The sequence below is a fragment of the Schistocerca piceifrons genome, chromosome 5 (assembly GCF_021461385.2).
Source record: "Schistocerca piceifrons isolate TAMUIC-IGC-003096 chromosome 5, iqSchPice1.1, whole genome shotgun sequence".
Taxonomy (NCBI): Eukaryota; Metazoa; Arthropoda; class Insecta; order Orthoptera; family Acrididae; genus Schistocerca; species Schistocerca piceifrons.
This window is the reverse complement of record NC_060142.1, coordinates 281,841,981-281,848,911: the sequence shown is the minus strand read 5'-3', so window position 1 is coordinate 281,848,911 and position 6,931 is coordinate 281,841,981. Positions and strand designations below refer to the sequence as shown.

Sequence of the window (6,931 nt, the reverse complement as noted above, 5' to 3'; positions counted from 1 at the left end):
AGCGATGGACAATACTATAAATCATAATTTTTTTGTAAGTTTTTCACAATAAAGTCCCGAACTTCGAGAAATAACGGCGGAAGCAGAGTTGTAGACCTAGAACCTACTGTTCCGTGTGCCACTGTGAACAGTGATCTTCCGGGAGGTACCAGACTCCGTATGTCCACTTTACGCAATTCCCTTCGTAATGTGCCCTCCGTGCTCCTGTATTCACTGGGAGTAGCCATTCCTGCCGAGTTTAAAACCTATTGTCATTGACAAGGGGTGACACTCGGGCACTGTCCGTGAGTATATTTTTACGACCACTGTTCTTACGTCGTGTAACACGGCTGCGAGTTGCACACCAGTTATTGTAGTCCACTTTGAACAGTTCTCATTGATACAGCAACAAATCGAGAAACATCATTCACAGTATGGTCATGGGCACGTCCAAACGCGATAGATCCATTCTGTCATTCTGGCGCGTCTCCGCGTCCATCCATCTTACTGCGCTAATTCCACTCTACTAACAGGTAGATACTCAACACATCACTGGCATGACGTGCATCAACGGTGGAAGGTCACACGACCGCCTGGTACAAGTTGTAAATCATCTACAACAGTCCAAAGATACCAGTGTGGTCTTTTAGCAAAATGACTAATAGAAATAAATGGTTGTAGCTCCTTCATAAGCTGCTTTGAGAAGTATATTTCTTTTTTTTTTTTTTAATTTCTTGTCGGTGATATGTTTCAGACACCTGTGTCAATTTTGAAACCATCCTACAAATAAAATTACAGTTGATATGATAATTTTAAACCAATTATGCACTTATTTGCAATAAATTTATTTTACACTAATATAGATGTAATCTATACAAATTTATCATCTTTATTTAGTTTTACGCGTTGCCTACTGGTTATATACCGTATCGTAAGTGTGACAATACAGACGATAGCCTATGTACAGAAACAGTCCCTGCAGTGATTACTAAAGCGGCACATGGGTGACTCAACAACTGTAAATAGACCACATGGGATGGACGTTAGAGAACTGTTGTGCAGAGTCACCATTGGTTACCAGGTGAAACTGCAGAGGCTGCTGACAGCGGCGAGAGTCGAAGATAAAACAATTACTGACTAAACAATACATTCTTTTCTCTTTCACTAACTTAATGTGGTCTTAAAAACCGTACAATCACAGAAACTCTTTTTCTAAGGCCACTCATTTGTCTCCATTGGGTCGAATTTCCAAAGTGATTTAGTTACGTCATGAGTTGACGTTTCCTAAAGAAGACGCTACAGTTGCATATCAGTAGTTACACTGCTAAGCATCGCACATAACTCATATCGAGTCCCTGAAAAGTTATATGTCTTTACTACAAGTCGAAACCAAAACGTACGGCAGCCTCCGCTCCAAAAATAAATTAACCTGCCAATTTACAACAAGACTCTCCCCTAAACAGATCTCCTCAACAGAAGTACATTAGTTTATACTCGGTCCTCAAACGGAGAAGTGCCTTACTTTCATACAAAACACAGCAAAATAGTTTTACATACAGTGACCAAAAATTATATTTGATGATATTAACCTTAAGCCACAACGTGCGGCATTATGCTCAAAGACTTGAAAATGTAAGAAATTTTAATAGTTTTTATCTTCCAGTAATTACTTTTCCTGCCTCTTTACTTTTTATTAATGTACGAGAGTAATCGCAAAAGTAAGGTCTCCTACTTCTTTATAAGTACATAGACCTGTTTATTTCTACAATGGTTTACATCAGTTTACAGCTTCAACATTTAGCTATTTTTCGAGATAATCACCATTTCTGTCGATGCATTTTTGTAGACGCTGTGGCAGTTTTTATATGCCCATGTCATACTAGCTCGCCGCCATGCTGTTCAGAAAGTTATGAACCCCTTCTTTCACCTCGTCGTCGGAGCTGAATCGCTTTCCGGCCAAATGTTCTTTTAACCTAGGGAACAGGACGCCAAGTCAGAACTATAGGGTGGGTGGGTGATTATGTTCCACTGAAACTGTTGCAGGAGAGCAACGGTTTGCTGAGCGATGTGTGGGCGAGCGTTGTCATGGAGAATGTGTACGCCCTTGCTCAAAATGCCTCTTCTCCGGTTCTGAATTGCCCGTTTGAGTATTTTCAGAGTCTCACAGTACCTGTCAGCGTTAATTGTGGTCCCAGAGATTCAGCTCCGACGACGAGGTGAAAGAAGAGGTTAATAACTTTCTGAATAGCATGGCAGCGAGCAGGTATGACATTGGCATACAAAAACTGCCACAGCGTCTACAAAAATGCATCGACGGAAATGGTGATTGTGTCGAAAAATAGCTAAATGTTCAAGCTGTAAACTGATGTAAACCATTGTAGAAATAAACAGGTCTATGTACTTATAAACGAATAGGAGACCTTACTTTTCGGATTACCCTCGTGTAAATGTACCTCTTTATCTAATGAGAGGAACTATAGCATCTAGATAACGATTCTCAGGCAGATAATAATTCTTTTTATTAATTTCTTTTCAATTAAAAAGTCTGCCGGTCTTTGCAAAGGTCCTTTAAACTCAAACTGCCTTCATCGCCGTTTTTCTTGGGAAGATACTTTCCACAGCAACTTTTTAACGAATATCCGTCAGCAGGGTCAAAAATGGTTCAAATGGCTCTGAGCACTATGGGACTTAACATCTGAGGTCATCAGTCCCATAGAACTTAGAACTACTTAAACCTAACTAAGCTAAGGACATCACACACACATCTATGCCCGAGGCAGGATTCGAACCTGCGACCGTAGCGGTCGCGCGGTTCCAGACTGGAGCGCCTAGAACAGCTCGGCCACACTGGCCGGCTCAGCAGGGTCCACTGACTCCCCATGGAGGAGGGGTGTACACTACATCCGCGTGGTACAAGGAATCCGCGTACTTAGAGCCAGATCACGGTGCTTCACTCACATTCGTAGCTCAATCATAGCCTGTTTCTTAGCAGCGTACTCGTAACTCAGTTTCGCGTTATACTGCTTGAATGCCGCTCTGTCTGGCGCTACCTTGTTCCAGTAAGGTTACAGAGATTCACCAACGAACGCTGTGGAGCCTCCAACTTCATCGAGCAGCTGACGGTCGCCGCTACATCTGTTAACCGCAAACGACCCCTTCTTTCTTTTGTCGTTTCATGCTGACGTTTACTTGCTCTTCTCCTAGATATGAAAGGCCATAGTGTGGTGTGGTCCGAAGAGTGAGGTTCCGAAATAGGGTGGTACTTCGCAACGCAACCACAAGAGAAGACAGTCACCGCAAGAAGCATCAACGAATGAGCGACAACGTCCCAGCCACGCCCAGAAAAGTTTCGCTACGCCGCAACTACTGCTCTTCTACTTACGACCGAGCTCAGCATCGCTCACATCAGACCGCCATCATCGAGTAAGACGACAGAATCGACTACTAGTAAGCTAGCTGTGTGATCAATGTATTAGACTGAATTCTGTATGAAAGTTATTGTTAAATATACTCTCAGTGAGACACTTGTATTTTGTCTGTTTCAAATGATACCTTAATGTTCGGCGACACTCCTGTGCAAATTGTTTATACAAAGATCAATAATTCTTCTTATCTGTGATACAATAAAGTGAACTAACATTTTGTATGTTGTAGTATCCACTCGGTCTCCTCCCGGAGCAAAGTGAAAAACCCACCATTGTACCGATGAGTGTATTTTCGTCTGGTACAACACTTGCAAATCCCGAATTACACGCTTTTAATATGACCATCACCTGGTAGATTTGTCTTGTGTTTGATGTAAGTGTTTTAGTACCATGATTTGCATGGGAGGAGGTGTTGTTTCAAATATGAAATTTTTAGACTCTTCGTCTTCATTTTCATGCTATAAAATAATCTTATTTGTATCAAGGAAAATCGAATGTACTAATAATTTGTAGAATCTAACGACAATCTCTTCTGCTTGTATTTATTTATAACTAGTTATTGGCCGCGGTTTTGCCCACATGCGCATATGTCACCCCCCCCCCCCCCCCTCACACACACGCACGCAGTTTCATCTGAATTCTGAGAAAGCTTGTAATTCTAACAGTAACTGATTGTTGTTTCGAGAAAAAGGACTGTCCCGGACAAATGACTTCGCTGTGTAACACCATGCCACTATAGAAAGGACGCTAAATATGTCTGTGGTATTAAGCCGTGTGGTATGAACTTTGACCCCCGAAACATGTTGGCAAAATTATTGGCTCGATAGACTGCTCATTATGATGAAGTTACTGATGCATTGAACAATGCAAAAAAGAAACAGCTTCCACTTCATACTTTAAAAGCATTTTAAAACTAAAAACTTAACTCCGTCCGAACAGGCCTTGGAAGGCCCATCGGTACAGACCGGCCGCCGTGTCATCCTCAACCCACTGGCGTCACTGGGTGCGGATATGGAGGGCCATGTAGTCAGCACATCGCTCTCCCGGCCGTATGTCAGGTTACGGGACCGGAGCGGCTACACTTTTCAATCAAGTAGCTTCTCAGTTTGCCTCACAAGGGCTGAGTGCACCCCGCTTGCCAACAGCGCTCTGTAGACCGGATGGTCACCCATCCAAGTGCTAGCCCAGCCCGACATCGCTTAACTTCAGTGATCTGACGGGAACCGGTGTTACCACTGCGGCAAGGCCGTTGGCTTAAAAGCATTCTAAGTGAACTAATTACTGGAAAAAAGTACTAATATTTCCTTGCCGAACGTTTCTACATGTCGTCCCCTCTGATCTCCACCCCCTTCGTACAGGCAATAGGGGTATCTTACACCGAGAGTATTTTTATACAAATAATGAGGCCTGTATATACCTAATTTGTTGAAATTACTCCAGGCGTTCCTGAGTCATACTTCTATGTCACGTCTTTTCACCATAAACCTTTAGCCATAGGTTTGATAGGAGTGTCTGTCACAGTAAACTTCTCCAGATGTCAAGTGATACGTATACCAATTTTTGGTAGGAATTTCTTCAGTCGTTACGTAGACATGCTGATACGTCACTGTCTTCGGACCGCCTCCTCACACCCACAACTCTAGTGGTGAAACGTCATCGTGATCAGCGTGGCTGTCACCAATAAGTTTAGCGACTACTAAAACTATAGATTTCATACTATTATCGGTCGTTATCGAATTTTTTACTCATCACGAATTCTAACTCCCACCCCTAGGCCACCCGACAATATTTCTGTGTGAACAATTATACAAAATAATGGGTCACGTGTGGTCTACACAAAATTTGAGTGAACTTGTCTCAAACGATCGTGAGTTAAGCTTCTAAAACCCGTTTCCACACACACCCCTATGAGTGCTAGGTGTTTCTTACCCCTACAGAAATCTTTGCGAGCGTCCCCACAACATTTCACCAAAGTTTCGTCCCTGTCAGATGAATGGTAGAGGAACGCACTGAAGGCGAACAAACAAACAGACAAACAAATGTTCATTTTCATGTATTAGATACAAGATGTTTGCAAAAAATTCATCCGATTTTGCGACTCGTACATCTTCTACATGAATGAAGATAGAAACCTAGGGTGAATTCTAACTTACACATCGAAACCAAAAGTTTATCTTGGCGCCAATTGTACGTTGTTGTTTCATGCGGTTGCCGTTGAGGATGTCCAGCCAGCTACCAACTCGTTCACTCGCTTCTTTACAGGAATCACGTTCCTGAATAAATTGCAGATCTGGCTTTCTTCACAATTGCGTGAAAATGCCGAACACAGCATTTTTCAGCACGACAGAGCATCACCGCACATTCACCTGCATGTAAGGCCATTCCTTTAGAGCGAGCTGCCTCAGCAGCGATGGACCGGCCATTAAGGGACGTACGGATCTCACATTGCTCTAGTCGCCCCCAAATCGTCTCATGTCATTGTATGTGGGCTTAACTTGATTACAAAGCGTATTTCAAGAGTGTGTGTTCATGTATGTGTAAGACATAACTACGTACTCCTGTAAATTAGGATTGTTCTTTAAAAAAATTTTAAAAATTAAAAAAAAGAAAAACAGTTTTAAAAAATTCTCAAATGTTTTGTGAAATGATTTGTGTAACAGAAATAAATAAAATTCTAGAGAAACAATTGTCGCACCTTTGAATGATTCTAGAATGTTTTTTAATCTATTTTGTTTCTCATCCTAGACGAATCATTTCACTAAACATTTGACCATTTTTCCAATTTTGTTTTATTTTCAAGTTTTGTTTATAAAGCATGAAATACAGTATAAATATCGATCGGTATTCTATTATTATTAATAGTATATAGATCAAGAGGAAGCAGAGAAGTTTCAGTTTAAGCTGTGTCATAATATTTATTTTATTTGTTCAACACGAAACAAAGAATTCCGAATTTTTACGCTACTATAACTTTTTACGCCCAGAATAGCTAGGCCTTAAGAGATTAACTTTTAGGCGCTTTATTTACGTAGCTCGCAACAGCTTCTATTTAAATTTTTCAAATTCCCTGAGATCATTAACTAAGTGCTTCATAATAATCCTGATAACTTTTAAGAATTTAAATATTTTTATTCAAATGGAGAGGGCCGAAATTAAGGCTCCTCAGAAATTACACAGTGGATTTTTGTCCAAATTTTCATAGCCAATTGAAGAGTGAGAAATGAACAAATGGGATATCAAATTAACCATCCTGGCTATGAAAATGAGCACTGAAATCCATTGTGTAATTTTCCCTCAAATCAATAATTAAGTTTTTTAATTACTCTAATTACTTTCAAGAAATTAATTTTTTTGAAAAACTAGATGTCATGCTGGTCAATTTGATACAGCAATTGTCCACTCCCGACACTTCATTTGGCTATGAAAATCCGAAAAAATATCCATTGTGTGATTTCCAGGAGTCTTGTTTTCGGTGTAGTGAAACATTTGACGAATAACAACTTTGTAGCCCTATGCGTAAATCAAAA

At 40.8% G+C, this 6,931-nt stretch overlaps 1 pseudogene; it reads right to left on the bottom strand.

The window, feature by feature from the left end:
• Positions 1–4,540: 4,540 nt before the first annotated feature.
• LOC124799828 lies at positions 4,541–4,658 on the bottom strand (annotated as a pseudogene).
• Positions 4,659–6,931: the final 2,273 nt, after the last annotated feature.